Source organism: Schistocerca nitens, chromosome 7, assembly GCF_023898315.1.
Source record: "Schistocerca nitens isolate TAMUIC-IGC-003100 chromosome 7, iqSchNite1.1, whole genome shotgun sequence".
In the NCBI taxonomy this organism is placed as follows: domain Eukaryota; kingdom Metazoa; phylum Arthropoda; class Insecta; order Orthoptera; family Acrididae; genus Schistocerca; species Schistocerca nitens.
Genome location: NC_064620.1, coordinates 591,934,677 through 591,953,948, shown reverse-complemented (window position 1 = coordinate 591,953,948; position 19,272 = coordinate 591,934,677).

Genomic DNA, 19,272 nt, shown 5'->3' with positions numbered 1-19,272 from the left:
ATATTGTTTTTAAGTCTTTTCGTAATATGGCACTGGGGACGCTATACACTCCTGACGCTGCCTTTGTCTCTGATGAAGACTCGCCGTCGCTGACAGCACACAGGGTTGTGTTACTTAAGAAGTCTTCCAGCCACTCTCTCCATGCCTTTTGCAGTCATCACTCAACTTCTAATGTAGCTCACACCCCTTATATATCGCAACCTGGGCTGCTAACATTAGTAAAGACGAAAACGAGTAATACACTCTGGTGGCTGTCCTACCTCTTACAGAGAATTGGAACACTAGTCGTTTACATACCTGTAGATGGTTTCTCAATGTACGACGTTCCACTGACATCCTACCATGTCTTTTGAGTACGTCACTTTTTTTCAGGCAGTGAATTAACAGTAGGAGCACAATTTCAGCAGCAGTAGAGCAGAAGAGTACAAGACATTTACACTGAGCAGACAAAGGTCATGGGATAGTGATACGCACATATACAAATAGCGGTAGTATCACATAGTGCCTTTACTAACAGGACAACACCGAGTACAGCGACTCTCCTGGGTTCATGACCAAATCTGTTGGACCCTAGACGACTGGAAAACCTTGTCCTGTTCATATGGGTACCGATTTCAGTTAGTAAGAGCTATTGGCAGTGTTGTCCGGTCCGACAGCTGAGTGGTCAGCGTGACGGATTGCCGTCCTAGGGGTCCGGGTTCGATTTCCGGCTGGGTCGGAAATTTTCTCCGCTCAGAGACTGGGTTTTGTCTTCTTCATCATTTCATCCCCATCCGAAGCGCAGGTCGCCCAATGTGGCGTCGAAAGTAATAAGACCTGCACCAAGGCGGCCGGGCCTGCCCCGCAAGGGGCCTTCCGGCCAATGGCGCCAAACGCTCGTTTCCATTTCCATGGCAGTGTTCGAGTGTGGTGCAGAGCCCACGAAGCCATGGACGCAGGTTGTCAGCAAGGGACTGTACAAGCTGGTGGTGGGCGGTGTGGGTGGTGTTTACATGGAATGGACTACTTCGCCTGGTTCATCTGAACCGATCAGTGAGTGGAAATGGTTACGTTCGGATACTTGGGGACCATTTGCAACCATTCATATACCTGACGTCTCCAAACATCGATGGAATTCTTATGGATGACAATTAGCCATGTCACTGTGCCCAAATTGTTCACGATTTGTTTCAAGAACATACTGGATAGTATAACATTACATGAGTGTGTCCTATATAGTCGGATCTACTCTGCGTCACGTGAGTGTGGGGGAGTCGAAACCAGTTGTGACCCATGACGTGATATCAACTTGAGATTTTTTTATACAGCTCAGTCATTTCTAAATTTTAATGATTATTTACAGAGTAAACAATTTAATTATGTACAACATTTAATAGGTAATGAGTTTTAATGAGATAGATACAAATATGTTTTGACATAGCGAATAACCTTGTTGCATTATGCATGATATGTTTGCTCTTTGTGTTGCTCGAGTGAGCGATCAAGTAGTCGTCGAGTGCGGATCTGCTGTAACTTTCATGAATGGGCATAGAATTGTTAATTTACAACCCGCGGTTGATTTAAAAATTATTCTAGGGAACCACGGCCCGACTTTGGTGCAAACAAATCGCGCGCGAATTCTCACATATCGGCGCGGAGTTCAAGATACGCGGCTGGATATTGGGCATTAGCGTCACGTGTGTGATTTCAGTAACATTAATCGCTATTTACGGACATCAACTTGATAATAACTACTAAAGACTTATCTGAGCGGCATAGTAATCGTCTTGTTGCTTAAAGCAAGCGAGAAGCTACACTCCTGGAAATTGAAATAAGAACACCGTGAATTCATTGTCCCAGGAAGGGGAAACCTTATTGACACATTCCTGGGGTCAGATACATCACATGATCACACTGACAGAACCACAGGCACATAGACACAGGCAACAGAGCATGCACAATGTCGGCACTAGTACAGTGTATATCCACCTTTCGCAGCAATGCAGGCTGCTATTCTCCCAAAGAGACGATCGTAGAGATGCTGGATGTAGTCCTGTGGAACGGCTTGCCATGCCATTTCCACCTGGCGCCTCAGTTGGACCAGCGTTCGTGCTGGACGTGCAGACCGCGTGAGACGACGCTTCATCCAGTCCCAAACATGCTCAATGGGGGACAGATCCGGAGATCTTGCTGGCCAGGGTAGTTGACTTACACCTTCTAGAGCACGTTGGGTGGCACGGGATACATGCGGACGTGCATTGTCCTGTTGGAACAGCAAGTTCCCTTGCCGGTCTAGGAATGGTAGAACGATGGGTCCGATGACGGTTTGGATGTACCGTGCACTATTCAGTGTCCCCTCGACGATCACCAGTGGTGTACGGCCAGTGTAGGAGATCGCTCCCCACACCATGATGCCGGGTGTTGGCCCTGTGTGCCTCGGTCGTATGCAGTCCTGATTGTGGCGCTCACCTGCACGGCGCCAAACACGCATACGACCATCATTGGCACCAAGGCAGAAGCGACTCTCATCGCTGAAGACGACACGTCTCCATTCGTCCCTCCATTCACGCCTGTCGCGACACCACTGGAGGCGGGCTGCACGGTTTTGGGGCGTGAGCGGAAGACGGCCTAACGGTGTGCGGGACCGTAGCCCAGCTTCATGGAGACGGTTGCGAATGGTCCTCGCCGATACCCCAGGAGCTACAGTGTCCCTAATTTGCTGGGAAGTGGCGGTGCGGTCCCCTACGGCACTGCATAGGATCCTACGGTCTTGGCGTGCATCCGTGCGTCGCTGCGGTCCGGTCCCAGGTCGACGGGCACGTGCACCTTCCGCCGACCACTGGCGACAACATCGATGTACTGTGGAGACCTCACGCCCCACGTGTTGAGCAATTCGGCGGTACGTCCACCCGGCCTCCCGTATGCCCACTATACGCCCTCGCTCAAAGTCCGTCAACTGCACATACGGTTCACGTCCACGCTGTCGCGGCATGCTACCAGTGTTAAAGACTGCGATGGAGCTCCGTATGCCACGGCAAACTGGCTGACACTGACGGCGGCGGTGCACAAATGCTGCGCAGCTAGCGCCATTCGACGGCCAACACCGCGGTTCCTGGTGTGTCCGCTGTGCCGTTCGTGTGATCATTGCTTGTACAGCCCTCTCGCAGTGTCCGGAGCAAGTATGGTGGGTCTGACACACCGGTGTCAATGTGTTCTTTTTTCCATTTCCAGGAGTGTATTTACGGTCGGGATACGACAAATATTAATCATAACATAGTCAGCTTGTTGATACGTTGCTTAGCAACTCATAAACGGACAGTGATAGAATTATTGAAACGATCTTTTAAGCATTAATGACAACTACACACACATAAGAAAATAATTACTCCAACTGTGAGCGACTTCTGGATTGGATGAGATTTTTTTTTCATTTCAGCTAATTGGTATTAATAAACTTCTTTCGAGGTCGAAACTTCATCAATGGTGTCGCGCTCATTCAGTTTAGTAGAACGACAGATATTACTAGCTACGCTACTATTTATAGTTTTAAAAGAAAAAAAAGCACATACCTGTTTATCTTTTGAGAAATTTTCGTGCTTTAGTCGTCAGTCTTCTCAAACTAGAGGCACGAGTGACGCTTCCTCACAGCACTACGACATCGTGAACCACCACACACATGTGCCCCCTTCTCACTACATTTCTGCATTTAAAACCATGAGATATAGCCGCGGTACGAAGAAGGAAGATAGAATAGGAAAGATCAGCGAAAGAAACGGAGTAAAGAGAGAAGGGGAGCTCACAATAGTTCTAGTGAATTGCATGGCCACCCAGAAAACGCGACATGAAATCAGTGGAACATTTATGGTACACAGTCACGAGGTCAGTTACTGCACAACGTCCTACACTGGCTACACTCTGGCAATTATAGACAGCCACAGAGACAGCATGGTTCAATACTTCTGCAGGGGACATCCAGTGACGAATCTGCACCATATCTACACTGCTGGCCACCGTAAATGCAACACCCTGAAGGTGGCATCCGAATCTAGTGAAATTTACACCATGGGTTTGCAGCGATGAGATATGCAACCGATTAGAATTTCAGCGCAGACGCACATCACGCGCGCCTGTGGCGCCTCCTCATAGCGCCATTTATGGCTTGGCGATTTCGACGAGTGTACGTTCGGCACGTGTGTTTACCTTGTGGTTGTTTCACAAGACGATCAGTTATGCCTCGTAGACAACAGCGAACATCTTTTGATCAAGTATCCGAGTTCGACAGAGGAAGGATAGTGCCTTACCGAGATTGTGGATTATCATACAGAGAAATCGCTAGTCGTGTTGGACGAAACCAAACAACTGTAATGCGGATATGTGACCGTTGGATGCAGGAGGGTACGACGGACCGACGTGGTCGATCGCATTCACCTCGGTGCACCACTTCACGTGCTGATAGGCAAATTGTGCGTATGGCAGTGAAGGATCGCTCAGTGACATCCCGAATCATAGCACAGCACATTGCGTCTGTAACGCATCATCCAGTGTCTGCGCGTACCATTCGACGCCGTTTACAGCAGAGTGGTCTCTCTGCAAGACGTCCATTGCTTCGTCTACCATTGACGCAGAACCACAGACGTCTCCGTCGCCAATTATATGATGACAGACGGATGTGGACGGCAGAATGGAATGACGTTGTCCTTACTGACGAGGCGCGCTTCTGTCTGCAGCACCACGATGGTCGAGTGTGGAGACACCGTGGAGAGAGGATGCTGGACAGCTGCATTATGCACCGCCACACTGGTCTTGCACCGGGTATTATGGTATGGGGGGTTTGGATATTACTCTCGCACGCCTCTAGTACGCATTGCCGGTACTTTAAATAGCCGGCGCTACATATCCGAGGTGCTGGAGCCAGTTGTCCTTCCTTACCTTCAGGGCTCGGCCACAGCCATATTTCAACAGGATAAAGCGCGACCACACGTGGCACGCATTGTCCAAAGGTTCTTCGTCAATAACCAGATTGAATAGCTTCCCTGGCCGGCTCGCTCTCCGGATCTTTCGCCGATAGAAAACATGTGGTCCATGGTTGCTCAACGAGTGACCCAGATTACATCCCCAGCTGCCACACCAGATGATCTTTGGCAACGTGTGGAAGCTGCTTGGGCTGCTGTACCCCAGGAACACATCCAACGTCTCTTTGACTCAATGCTGAGACGTGTGGCAGTTGTGATCGCCAACAATGGCGGCTACTCTGGCTACTGATTCTGGCAGGAACCACATGTCACAGACGTCTGTAAATGTAATCATTTGATACTTGGTCAACATGTTATCTACAAAATAAATCTTGTTGTGCTACCTCTTGTCTTTCTTGGTGTTGCATTTACGGTGGCCAGCAGTGTAGTTGCTGCACTACACCGGGAAAAAGGAGGAACGGCACGATAATACGAGATGACGCATGACTCTTGTCACCTTGGTGCATAAACAGATACGTGTTATCGAGGATAATCTGTGTCCGACCCACAACCAGACTTGAGCCTCCACAGTGAGCAAAGCAACGTGCCTCTGTCGCGCTCCCTGCCAGCAGGTCAGACAGGACTTCCCCAGCAGCAGCAGCAGCAGCAGCAGACCCTGACAGACGCCGTGTGTGCGGCGGCGGCCCCCGGAGGCGAGCCGTGTTTGCCGGATGCAGATGTACGGCCGTGTTAGGCGCCCACAACACGCCATGTAAATGGCCCCGCGGCGCCGCGCCGCAGCCGATATTAATAGCCGTAAGCCGGCGGCCTGGGGCCAGCCGGCCCCCGCCGCCTCCGCACGCTGTTATCCTTTCGCCAACAGGCGCGATCGCCCACCAAATCACGCGTTATGTCCGCTTCTCTGTCTGCGGCGACCTCGTTAACAAAGCCTGACCCGACGTCACGTAGGCAGTCACTCACACGCCACGGCTTAACGGGGAGCGATAGCAACGTGACAGGCAATTGCTGTGGTACAGTTGAAGACCTCACTTTCTGGTGGGTCATGGACTGCCTGCCTGCAACACTATTCTCATACACGGTGTAACAAAAACATACAGCACAAACGTCAGGCCACATTCATGACACGTAGACGAAGATGTTATACACTACTGGCCATTAAAATTGCTACACGAAGAAGAAATGCAGATGATAAACGGGTATTCATCGGACAATTATAATAGAAATGACATTTTCACGCAAATTTGGTGCATAGATACTGAGAAATCAGTACCCAGAGCAAGCACCTCTGGCCGTAATAACGGCCTTGATACGCCTGGGCATTGAGTCAAACAGAGCTTGGATGGCGCCGGCCGGAGTGGCCGAACGGTTCTAGGCGCTTCAGTCTGGAACCGCGCGACCGCTACGGTCGCAGGTTTGAATCCTACCTCGGGCATGGATGTGTGTGATGTCCTTAGGTTAGTTAAGTTTAAGTAGTTCTAAGTTCTAGGGGACTGATTGTCTCAGAGCCATTTTGCTTGGATGGCGTGTACAAGTACAGCTGCCCATGCAGCTTCAACACGATACCACAGTTCATCAACAGTAGCGACTGGCGTATTGTGACGAGCATGTTGCTTGGCCACGATTGGCCAGACGTTTTCAATTGGTGAGAGATCTGGAGAATGTGCTGGCCATGGCAGCAATCGAACATTTTCTGTATCCAGAAAGGCCCGTACAGGACCTGCAACATGCGGTCGTGCATTATGCTACTGAAATGTGGGGTTTTGCAGGATTCGAATGAAGAGTAGAGCCACGGGTCGCAACACATCAGAAATGTATCATCCACTGTTCAAAGTGCCGTCAATGCGAACAAGAGGCGACCGAGACGTGTAACCAGTGGCACCCCATACCATCACGCCGGCTGATACTCCAGTATCACGCTTCAGATGTGCGTTCAGCGAGATGTCGCCAAACACGGATGCGACCATCATGATGCTGTAAGCAGAACCTGGATTCATCCGAAAAAATGACGGTTTGCCATTCGTGCACCCAGGTTCGTCGTTGAGTACACCATCGCAGGCGCTCCTGTCTGTGATGCAGCATCAAGGGTAACCGCAGACATGGTCTCCGAGCTGATATTCCATGCTGCTACAAACGTCGTCAAACTGTTAGTTGTTGTCTTGCAAATGTCCCCATCTGTTGACACAGAGATCGAGACGTGGCTGCACGATCCGTTACAGCCATGTGGATAAGATGCTGTCATCTCGACTGCTAGTGATACGAGGCCGTTGGGATCCAGCACGGCGTTCCGTATTACCCACCTGAACCCACCGATTCCATATTCTGCCAACAGTCATTGGTCTCGACCAACGCGAACAGCAATGTTGCGGTACGATAAACCTCAATTGCGATAGGCTACAATCCGAGTGGGAAACGTGATGGTAAGAATTCTCCTCCTTACACGAGGCATCACAACAACGTTTCACCAGGCAACGCCGGTCAACTGCTGTTTGTGTATGAGAAATCGGTTGGAAACTTTCCTCATGTCAGCACGTTGTAGGTTTCGCCACCGGCGCCAACCTTGTGTGAATGCTCTTAAAAAGCTAATCATTTGCATAACACAGCATCTTCTTCTTGTTGGTTAAATTTCGCGTCTGTAGCACGTCACCTTCGTGGTGTAGCAATTTTGATGGCCAGTAGTGTATATTTTATGAACGTAGGTGAAGAAACGCTTTGTTTCCGTGTCTCAACTCATTTTCTCCAAATCATTAAGCATTGAAAACACATAAGAGGAGAACGGTAGAATCATGGGGTATATGCACTCTTGGTGACATCTGTTTACATTGTACAACGCCAGTGTTTGTTGTACATGTCCCTGGTGCCACGTGTCGTACGTCATTGCTTGTTTATAGGTAACATAAGCACTCGAGTTACTACGTAGAGTTAATCACATACTTGACTCGTGCAATACCAGTGTTCACAAATGCACAGAGATGAGAGATGGTCATTTGATGTATGGGTTAGCCGGCGCCAATGGCATTCGCGCTCAACGTTTGTATGAGGAGAGATTTCCAGGACGAAGGGACCCCGGCAAGGATACGTTTGAAGCCATTGATCGTCGTCTTAATGAACATGGGGCATTTAAGCCTCGCGACCGATGGAGGCGTAGAAGGACGAGAACACCGCAAAGAGAGGCGGTGATTCTAAAAATGGTTCAAATGGCTCTGAGCACTATAGGACTTAACTTCTGAGGTCCCCTAGAACTTAGAACTACTTAAACCTAACTAACCTAAGAACATCACACAAATCCATGCCCGAGGCAGGATTCGAACATGCGACCGTAGCGGTCGCGCGGTTCCAGACTGTACCGCCTAGAACCGCTCAGCCACCCCTGCTGGCGCAATTCTACATACAGTTGACGATGATCCGTGTGTCACTACAAGACATGTATCTACAACACTGAAGGTCGATCAAGTGACTACCTGGAGAGTGTTACACGAGGACCAGATGAAACCATACCATTTGCAGCGTCTGGAGGCACTATCAGCAGCTTATTTTCCTGCAATGGTACTCTTCTGCGAATGGCTTATTCAGCAACGGTCAAATGTAATTTTAGTGGCTCTGAGCACTATGGGACTTAACATCTATGGTCATCAGTCCCCTATAACTTAGAACTACTTAAACCTAACTAACCTAAGGACATCACACAACACCCAGTCATCACGAGGCAGAGAAAATCCCTGACCCCGCCGGGAATCGAACCCGGGAACCCGGGCATGGGAAGCGAGAACGCTACCGCACGACCACGAGCTGCGGACGTAATTTTAGTGCAACGGTGCTTTTCACATATGAGGAGTCGTTTCAACGAGGTCAGATCGTAAATTTTCACGGTCGGATTGTATGGGCAGACGTCAATCCCACACAGTTTTTAAAACAAATCATCATGTTTTTCTATTAATGTTTGGGCTTGCATTGTTGGTGACTGTTTAGAAGGGTATCATTTTCTTCCACCCAGACTCAACGGACAAAGTTATCAAAATTTCATAGAGAATGTTCTACCTCATATTTTAGTACAAGTGCCTTTAGCTCTTCGACAAAACATGTGCTTCATACACGATGGAGCACCTCTTCATTTTAGTGGTAGTGTCCTCGGATTCTTAATAACAGAATTGGTGATAATGGATAGGTAGATGCCCCAACTGACTGGCCTCCAGTTTCTCCGGACCTAAACGCACTGGACTTCTATTTGTGTGGGTCTTTGAAAGCTCCTTTGTATGGAAGTCCATTACAATAATTTCCGAGTCTCCGTGGCTGTGTTATAGTAGGCTGCAAATCGATACGCAATACTCCAGGATACATCAGTGCATCCGAAATTCTCGACGACGGTGCATTGATGCATGTATGAGTGTCCACGGTGGGTATGTTGAACATCCCCTTTGAGAAACAGTTGCGTTTGCGCTGGTGTGTTCTGTTTGAGTATGTTTCCCAAGTTTGATGGGTTGGAGAAAATGCGTTGTAACATGGAAACAAAGGCTTTTCAGATACAGGTTCATTTAACAAAATTTCATGGTCTACATGTGAGAAACGTGTCCTGCAATTTGTACCATATATTTTTATCACACTCCGTATACAGGATTTGAACCTCAATGCCCGTATTTCAGTTTCCTTGAGCACTACAACGCAATATTACAGTGTACTGAAAACTTTACCAAGCGCAGCAGTATCGTATTTCTACTTTTGCGGTGTAGGTGGTATCGGTGTATGATACCACACTTTGTGTATTAGTGTCACTTGCCTCTCTGTGTTCCCATCACGAATGTATCGCGGGATGAACGATCACTAGTAAGCTTTCGTGTGAGTTCGGATGTGTCTAATTTGCCTTCCATGGTCTTCGCGCGAGATACACCTGGGAAGAAGCATGATGTAGGTTGTCTCATCTTGAAACGTCCGCTCTCGCAACTTTAGTAGCAAACCACACCACGATGAGTGTCTCTCTCGCACATTCCGCCACTGGAGATGGATGGACATCGGCATGATGCATTCGTGTTTACTAAAAGAACCGTAACGAAACACCATGAGCTTCTTCGAACCATCTTTATTTCCTCTATCAATCCTATCTTGTATGAATGCAAGACTGACGGCCAATATTCACGCTTCGGGGTTTTGTGAGCTACCACTCTTGGAGGCAGACCATGAATAAATATCTCTGCCCGATTACATGGAATCCTGATCGAAACGCTTAGTTCCTGAACATCATACATAAGTCAGTAGCAGTTCTTAACAATACTCTCGCATTCGTTTAACAACTGGCTCATTTGCGGATCCGTATATATAACCACTTTTGCTTCTGTTATTATCGAATACTTTCGCCCAATGTCAGTTTCACTTCTACGACGCAACCTGAAAACAATCTTTGCTGTTGGGCGCTTCTGTCGCCATTATCATCTTCGCCCCCGAGGTGGCCGCTTTTGTCCCTTTGGTCTTAAGCTAACGCTGTGTACTAATCCTAGTACCGCATGCAGTACTGCACCGGATGGACTACAGGTCAGGGCCATTCTCTTGACCAGACTTCCCTTTTGAGTTGCCTCAGCTGGACACCGGACACCCCACAAGCAAGTATTATCATGTAGAAAATGGAGTCAGATCACGCAGTTTGACACGTAGAATGTTGTTGCATTTGGCTCACACCAGACGCCACAGTTACCATGTAGAAAATGGAATCAGATCCCGCAGTTTGAGACGCATGTAAGTGTCGGACGCCGTCAAAGGTCAGACCCACAGAAACCTAATGTTCGCATCACAATATATAAGAATTCTTGCCGCAAAAAGACATGGAGAGAGAGGGAGAGAGAGATGCACTTTCTCAACACTAGATAGGAGGAAGCGAGTTACTGGGTAACCGGCTGACGAAAAAATCATGGAAGGGGACGAACATTTTTAAGGAATCTTTTTACCTGTCGGGACTCGGAATATCGTAAGCCCAGCCAATCTGAACAGAGAAAAGAAGTAAAAATACAGAAATACGAATTTTCCTTTTAAGAACCCTTCGGTATTGAGTCAAGGAATTTTAAGGTACTCTTGAATTAACCAAGAAGAATGTTCGTAATGATGTTCATTTAATTCACTGAAACCATAATCTGAAATCATGACGGGCAAATATTATCAAAAGCTTACTCTTAGGATAACCCGTTCCTCCATAGTAACCAGCCGCCTATAAAGGGACAAGAGAATATAACACGAGCATTTCAGAGAACAGCTGATCCAGTACACTGAAAACAAAAACATCTAAAATTCTGCATACCATAAATTCCAAAGGCGTATCCCGCCCGCCACCCCCCCCCCCCCCCCCCCCGGACTTAAAATTAGTGAACTGCCAGAAGTGGCTCTGTCGTAAAATAACCAACAATAAACTATTTCATATTATTAAAACATCTGTTAAAGAATGCTTACAGCTACATACATAACAAACGAATATAACACACTGTGATTTACTCAGCGTATCTTTAATTGACGAGGCGGTGCGTCGGGTAGAATTCCATAACCGTGTCTTTGAATGAGAACATTTCTAAACATGCCATAAATCCAACTAATAAAGAACCAGTAGTCCTTCCCTTATAATACTCAGACTTTCGTCCCTCCAGTTTCTTGTACTCAACAGATCAGATCGAAGATTCATGTAGAAGAACTCATACGACGCCTCCTTACTACACGACTACTATAATGCCTTGCAATGTCATGTCAGAGCTTCAGAAACCGCGAAACCGCCTGTCACTCCCCAACCGGACAGTGTTCTACAAACATACGACAGTGGGATGCTCCTCAACACAACTCCCGTCAGCTGCTAGCCACAACCAAAAGTATCCGTGCTAGCGCCAATTCTCCTTCATACTTCTTTTCTAAAATCCACATATCGCATGATTTTAACAGTTATCGTTTCTGTAACGCGAGGAAACGCGGTGGCGCTCAACGGCTTACGACAGAAAAACATCACGAGTGCACTTAGGTAAATGAAAAATTTCCCCAGTCCACCGTTACTCACCACAGCGCGGGAAACGAGCTTTCTTCTGTTGTCACTGGACGACTCCGCTCCTGAGGAAACAGGCGTTTGACACTAATCGATAGCAAACGCCCAGTCGATTCTCAGAATCGTGCCAACAGGGACAGTACAAATTCTTTCTGTTTTCGGCATTCGACTCTCCGACTTCCTTGTCTCTAGTAGCCTTCACCTTCAGACTTCATTGGCCTACGACGCCGCCAGGAGAGGAGATAAGCTGAGGAACTTCGAAAGATTTTGGGCTGACTCGAACTTAACCACAGGCGCGGACCCTGCGTACGCTGCCAAGGACTGATTCTGCATCCGCTTCAACCCCCATCTACAGAGGGATATTGTGAGATCGAGCAGCGACAGCGAGATGATCAGTAAAGGCAGTAAGTCGTTTTTATAGAATTTCAGTGACCTCAGGCTTCACTCTCAAGGCTAGCTTTCAGATTCTAGTGACGAATTTTCTTCCGACTTCTACCACAGATATAAAGCACTCCCTTCTCTAGTACTGTATGTCTCTTATACGAGGGCCGTTCAGAAAGTAACCGGTTGATATAAAAAATACACCAAGTTAAATAAAAATATTTTAATATATACATCTTACAACTACATCTTTGCACTATTTTTCTACATAGTCTCCATAGCGATTGAGGCACTTATCGTATCTCTTCACAAGCTTTGAAATTCCTTCTGCATAAAAATCACCCGCTTGTGCCTGGAGCCAGCCTGTGACCGCATCTTTGAGCTCTTCGTCGTCATCAAACCGCTGTGACCCGAGCCATTTCTTCAAATGCATGAAGAGGTGATAATCACTTGGCGCCAGGTCTGGGCTGTAAGGTGGATGGTTGATAACGTCCCACTTGAAGGACTCAAGAAGGGCCGTTGTTCTGCGAGCAGAGTGAGGACGGGCGTTATCGTGCAAAAAAACGATACCGGAAGTCAGCATACCACGGCGTTTGTTCTGTATAGCCCGTCGTAACTTTTTTATTGTTTCACAGTACACGTCTTGATTAATGGTCGTACCACGTTCCATGAATTCAACCAACAACACCCCTGTGGCATCCCAAAACACCGTTGCCATCAGTTTTCTGGCAGAAAAATCTTGCGAGGCTTTTCTTGGTTTGGTAGGCGAATTTGAATGTGCCCACATCTTTGATTGTTCTTTTGTCTCAGGGTTCACGTACTTAATCCAGGTTTCGTCACCGGTCACGATTCTGTTTAACAATGGTTCTCCTTCGTCCTCATAACGTGACAGAAAGTCTAATGCAGAGGCCATTCTTTGAGTTTTGTGGTGGTCGGTAAGAATTTTGGGCACCCATCGTGCACAGAACTTACGGTAACCCAATCTTGCTGTCACTATCTCGTACAAGAGAGTCTTAGAAATCTGTGGAAAACCAGTAGACAACTCCGACATTGAGAAACGTCGATTTTCACGAACTTTTGCATCAACTGTCTGAACGAGTTCGTCAGTCACCAATGATGGTCTACCACTCCTCTCTTCATCATGAACGTTTTCTCGTCCACTTTTAAATAAACGTACCCATTCACGGACAACTCCTTCACTCATAACTCTTGGTCCGTACACGGCTCAAAGCTCACGATGAATAGCTGCTGCAGAATATCCTTTGGCTGTAAAAAACCTTACGACAGCACGCACTTCACATTTGGCGGGGTTTTCTATTGCAGCACACATTTCAGACTGCCACAAAAACTAAACTAGCGCAAGTACGACGTTCACTCGACCACGGCTTGATGCCGACTGACCTGTTGAGTGCGTGAACGCACAGATGGCGTCGCTACTCCCCCCACAACCCGCACTGTGACCAATCGGAGGTTACTTTCTGAACCGCCCTCGTATATCGCGTGAATCACGGTACAATCCTGCGACATACATTGTTTCATTTTTATGTGCGGTTGTTAGAGGCCCTTCGGTCACATGGGGCAAGCTTTTACTCTGTATCTATTATTGCTCGTCAGATAATTTATAAGTTACTTTAGGGAAATAAACCGAAATAATAATGAATTCTTGTTTCATTTAGTTGTCGTTGAATTCCTAATTCACTATTTTTAAGTTTTAATTAATTCATGTTAGACAACAGGGCCAATTAGCTATACAACCCAATGTCCCTCAACAGTCGTCTAGCGGTGTAAATAAATAAAACTACCAAGTCATTGCTGTCAAAACATACGGGCATATATGTTACATTTTTTGATACTTAAAAACTCACTCAACAAAACATATAGATGAACTGTCCATATAGTGGCCCGCCCGACTGCTCAGCAGTAATACGCATCCCTGGAAACCTAGATGTCGCAGGATCGGATTTTTGTCGGACCACGGATTTTTTGGTTCACGTTTTAACCTAGCCTCCAGCTTTCATTGATGTGAGGAGTCGCGAGAACCAATATGTGGTCCCGATTTCCCGTTAAACTCCTCCTCCCTCCATCCATTTCCTCCCTGCTGTCCATCTTCTCATCCCCCTCTCTTTATCTCCTCCCCTCTCTCCCTGTCCTTCCACCTGGACCTGATCGTCGTGTTCTCCACTCCCTCCCTCTGCTCATCACATCCCCTCATCCCTCCACCCAGCTCCCAGCTTTTCCTGTCTACTCTCTCTCTGTCCATCTTCTTTGCTCCCTCTCTCTATCCACATCATCGTCCTCCATCTCAATATTCATCTCCTCTTCCCACCTGTCTCTGCACTGCCATGATCATCAATACATACACCACCTTCAATGCATGCTCATCCTATAGGAAATCCAATTGCTCAGGCATTTCTATGCATATCTCACAGCAAGGAAAATCTATTTTTTAACTGTGATCCCGAACCCTAAGGGTGACAGGTGTACCAAGTTTGGATGAAATCCAGCCAGTGGTTTAGCACAGATGGAACATACATATTTACTGTGAATTTTTGCAGTATATGTAGTTTATAGATTTAGCAGCCAGCAATGCTTGGGTAATCGATTCAGAGATCACATACATCAAAATAACAAGACGAGATTTTCTCCTCTAGCTCACAGGAGAACTTGGCAAAGAAACCAGGCTTATAGCTGTAACATTTCACTTCGAAAAATCAGGCTTAAGTGGGAGACACAGCCTCTGTCCGGTGCACAAATGTTACAAATAAGGGAACGGTTCATATAAATGTGAATCATGTGACAAATCAGTTTGGAAAATGTGGGATGTTACTGTTTTCAATGACCTGTAGACATTTAAAAGGAACACGTTTAGCTAGACTGTAACGTCCTTCAGATAATGCGTACATAAGTGTCGACGTATATTAGACTATTGCAGCATATTTATTGTTTACTAAATGTTCTTATTTTCCTGTACTAAATATGATTTTGTTCTGAAAACTTTTCGACTTGGTTGTAACTCTATAAAAATAAGAGATATCACTAACATTTTTCAGGTATGTGGATATTTAATCTAGTTTGAACGTAAAACGAAGAAAATATTCAATTTTTATTTTATTACATGAAAATATTTTAAGATAAATTGTAAGGTCTATCTTGAGTGCACTGAGCGTTTAGAACTGAAACAAGACAACAGAGCATTAGAATGACAAATTGGTACAGAAAAGCACGTTCCAAAATAAAAAGTCCAATAACAAGCTATAAAAGTATTGACTAGAAGTGATACGTTAAATTTTTCGTCGTGTTCTGTTACACTAGTGGCTACGGTTAACGCGTTTATTCCCGAGGTTTACCAGTGCATTGGATTATAGGTGGCTGTTACTGCTAAGGGCTACCCACAGGGTGGCTGGAGGCCTTGCGCTGCAGACCTGGCCGTAATAGGGGCCTGCAGTTGGCCGCGCCAGCGTGCATTGCTAATGTTATCGGGGCTTTATTGGCCCCTTGTTGGGGCACGACAAACAGTCACGCCCCCGCACGCAATATAGCGGGCGACTTCAAAGCGGTCCGCCGCTCATTACGACTGGCTGCGCGGCGGCCGCTGCGCTAGCGGCTTTTGTCTTGCATCCGCCCCACCACCGCTTCCCCAGAACCTTCACTGCCCAGGTAAGCGCTTTCCCCCGGACGGAAGCAAACTTGTCCGGCCCTCATCTCAGGCCTTCCTAGCAGATTTGCTCAGTGCCGACGCCGGACCGATCGAGGACACACTGCTACCCTCTCTTAATGGAAAAGCTCTATACGTTGTTGTTTCCAGACATGGAAAACACCTTAACCTCTCCGGTAGGTGCTGTTCTATGTGGAGAGCTTCTCTGGATGAAGTGTGAGAGTCCTGTCAGACTCCACCTGGTGTTTCACAGTGAAAACTTGCTACTACATGACAGCGCATAGCAGTTGTGACTGCGGTAACAATGCCTAGAAAATAGATCTCGCACAAAATTGTGACTCACAAATGAACAACAACGCGATCCGGGTACTGTTAATGAAATATTTAGTAGAAAGCATGAGCTGTAATAAAGTTAGCTTTGAAAAGCGCGCCGCAGCGCGTAGCGTGAAGCAGTCGCCCTCCCTTTTCTGGCGGTGGCGCCGTTGTCGCAATTGAAGGTTTCGGTGTCTCCCTCTGGCTGGAAAGGGGAAAAGTGGGCTGTTCGCGTGGGTTTAAGAGGTGGCTGTATAGGCTCTCGTGGAGAGTGGGCAGTCAGGGCATCAAGAAGCGACTTCTCCGCCGGTGCTGGAGTGACAGCACGCAGACCGCGGCATCAGCGTAAGCGACGCGAGCAGCGGCTCCGTGGTATGGGGCGTTAGCTGCTCGTCGCAAAAGGAATCTTCCTGTGCGTGGGTCCGCAAGGGGCCTAATTTGCAGTTCGGCCGTATGCTGTCGACCGGCGAGGAGTTTCTGAAAACGGTGTTGTTATTGGGATCTTTGTTATTCCCTAAAGACGCCTCAGTAGCTGATCGGTAGGCGACACATGCGTGTTTCCTTCTCTTCTTCATTGTCGTATCAGAACTTTCGTCTTTATCTGAGAATCAACAAAAATTCTAGCTTTCAGTTTTTGTCTGACGAACGGAAATTTCTTGGGAAGGTCTTAAGGCAGGGTCCATCCTGTGGTAGGGCCTTTACAAATTGTTTCATCAAGATCAATTTTATGTATAGCTCTGGAATGAAGACCTTTTTTTCTTTGGTTCTACTAGTACAAGCAGATCGTTCAGGATATTTTCACTTTCACAAACAAAATTTCTCCTCTGACCAAACTCACACACTCCAATTTCTTTGCCTTGGCCGACTGCTCCATTCGTATAGAACGCAAGGCATTTTTGTAAACGCCATTTGTTGCCTTAATAGTATACCGCTAACTTTAAAGTCACCGCAGATAATCCATTTGTGTTCCTCATACTGGATACCTATTAAGAGCGTCTTCATGTTCTCACACGTCTCTTTCATTCGAACTCGACTCCAACAGGAATGGATCCACGCACGTTCCTATTACGCAGTAACACGCCTTTTAGTCTCCGCCAGTGTAGGATCACATTCAGTGTCATAGAAGGGCATTAACTCGTTCATGTTACTGTATTAAACCGAGGACTCGTTCCTCGAGATTAAAGGAACTAAATCTTTCTATCTGTGTCTACCATGAGCACTGTGTTCCAGGTGCCAAAAGATTCTTACTTTGGGAACCTAGCAGTTCAGCAGATTCCTTACACAAATCAAAATTTTGTACGAGATCATTAAGTTCACTCAGAGAGAATAGTTGCTGAGTGCAGTCATATTCAGGCTTGTAGACAACTGCATTAACTTCATTTTCATCTGCATATTCTGCCACGTTCTCTAAAACAGCTGGAGGAAGAGGACCAATCGGATCTGCCCTAAGTGCAAGTGGCCGAATGAATGATTCAGTGCCCGGATACAAAATTTGATCTTCGAATTGCACTCCTCAACATGAACTAAACAGAAGTAACATTTCATTTTCTGAAAGCTTGCCCATAGAGAGAGAGGGAATAAGAGAATATGGCGCATGGTATTCGAAGGCCAAACATAACATCGCGGATTACATAAAACGACAGCGGCAATGGCAGTTGATTCATTCTCTATACAACTGCATAAAATAAATTTTGTGGTATACCTCTTTGACCTTCATTTTTTGAAAAGCATCAATGACCTGCAATACATATGTATTAGTGTATAAACTATTTTGTTTGGCTTAACACATATACAATGAGATTAGAAACAGTTCTGCCTCTTGATTTACCTCAAGTGATAACAGTTCAAATTTCCACTTGCAATGTTGGTATATGCTGCTGTACTTGTGTTTTACTTCTTAATCGTGTTTTAGAGCAGTTTTCTGCATTTTGTAATTCCAGTTTTCATCAGCACAGCACTAAGATGTGAATACTCGTGTACATCACTTTTCGCATTTAAATGTTGTTACCAGCTATTGAATTTTATTGCCAAATACCGAATATACATATACATTTGAATATATTTCAAGCCTCTTATATTACCTTTCAAATACTGAAAGCGATAAAATCGCATTATGCAGTTGTATGATGACGGGCCAAACGTGAATGTCACCAAATAATGTTATCGATTAGTACTGCACGTTAACTACCTACGCGCCAATTTGATTACATGACGCTTCCGATCTGCTGTCACTGATGGACAAAGTACTGTCAGAGCTGTCCTACAATCCGTATCCTGGTGTGGTGCCTATTTTTTTATATTTTGAGTAGATAAATTGTCTCCACCCTCTTGCACACCTACAGAGGCGAATACCGTTCTGTATGTCCCACAAATCAGACAAGCAATGTGGGTTAAACGCCACAACCTGTTTTTACAGTGTAATGTATCGTATACAGTCGACAGGTGATATCACATTGATTCCATATTTCTAAATATTCAGCAGGCTTTCCATGCCATTTCTCACAAGTGTAGCGGCACCACATTTTAAGATAGGGAAGTTAAATTTGGTGCAATATTTCGGAGTGCACAAGTTACAGTCAGGTGCAGGCCGGATCGCAGTATGTTATGCATATCAACAATTTCAAAGGCAAAAAGAGGCCAGAGGGGCGTAGAACTGCCGGATAGGGCGCACACAGCGGTTTCCATGGCGGAAGTAAGAGGCAGAAGAGGGGCTAGTGGCCAACCTCAGTGTTATGCATACGTGACATGATGCGGCACACTTGACAAAACAGAGCCACACAGCTGAGTATAAAAAGGTTCCGATTTCTAACGAGATTCATTCAAGTGTGGCAGCTCTCCTGGACAGCAGGGCATATAACACCACCGGGCTACATGCAGCAACAGATGGGGCGGCAGCATCCCAGTCCACAGCAGGTCATTGGTTCGACCCTCTGAGGCTGACATGGGGTCCGCAGCCAGCCAGCAGTCGGCCA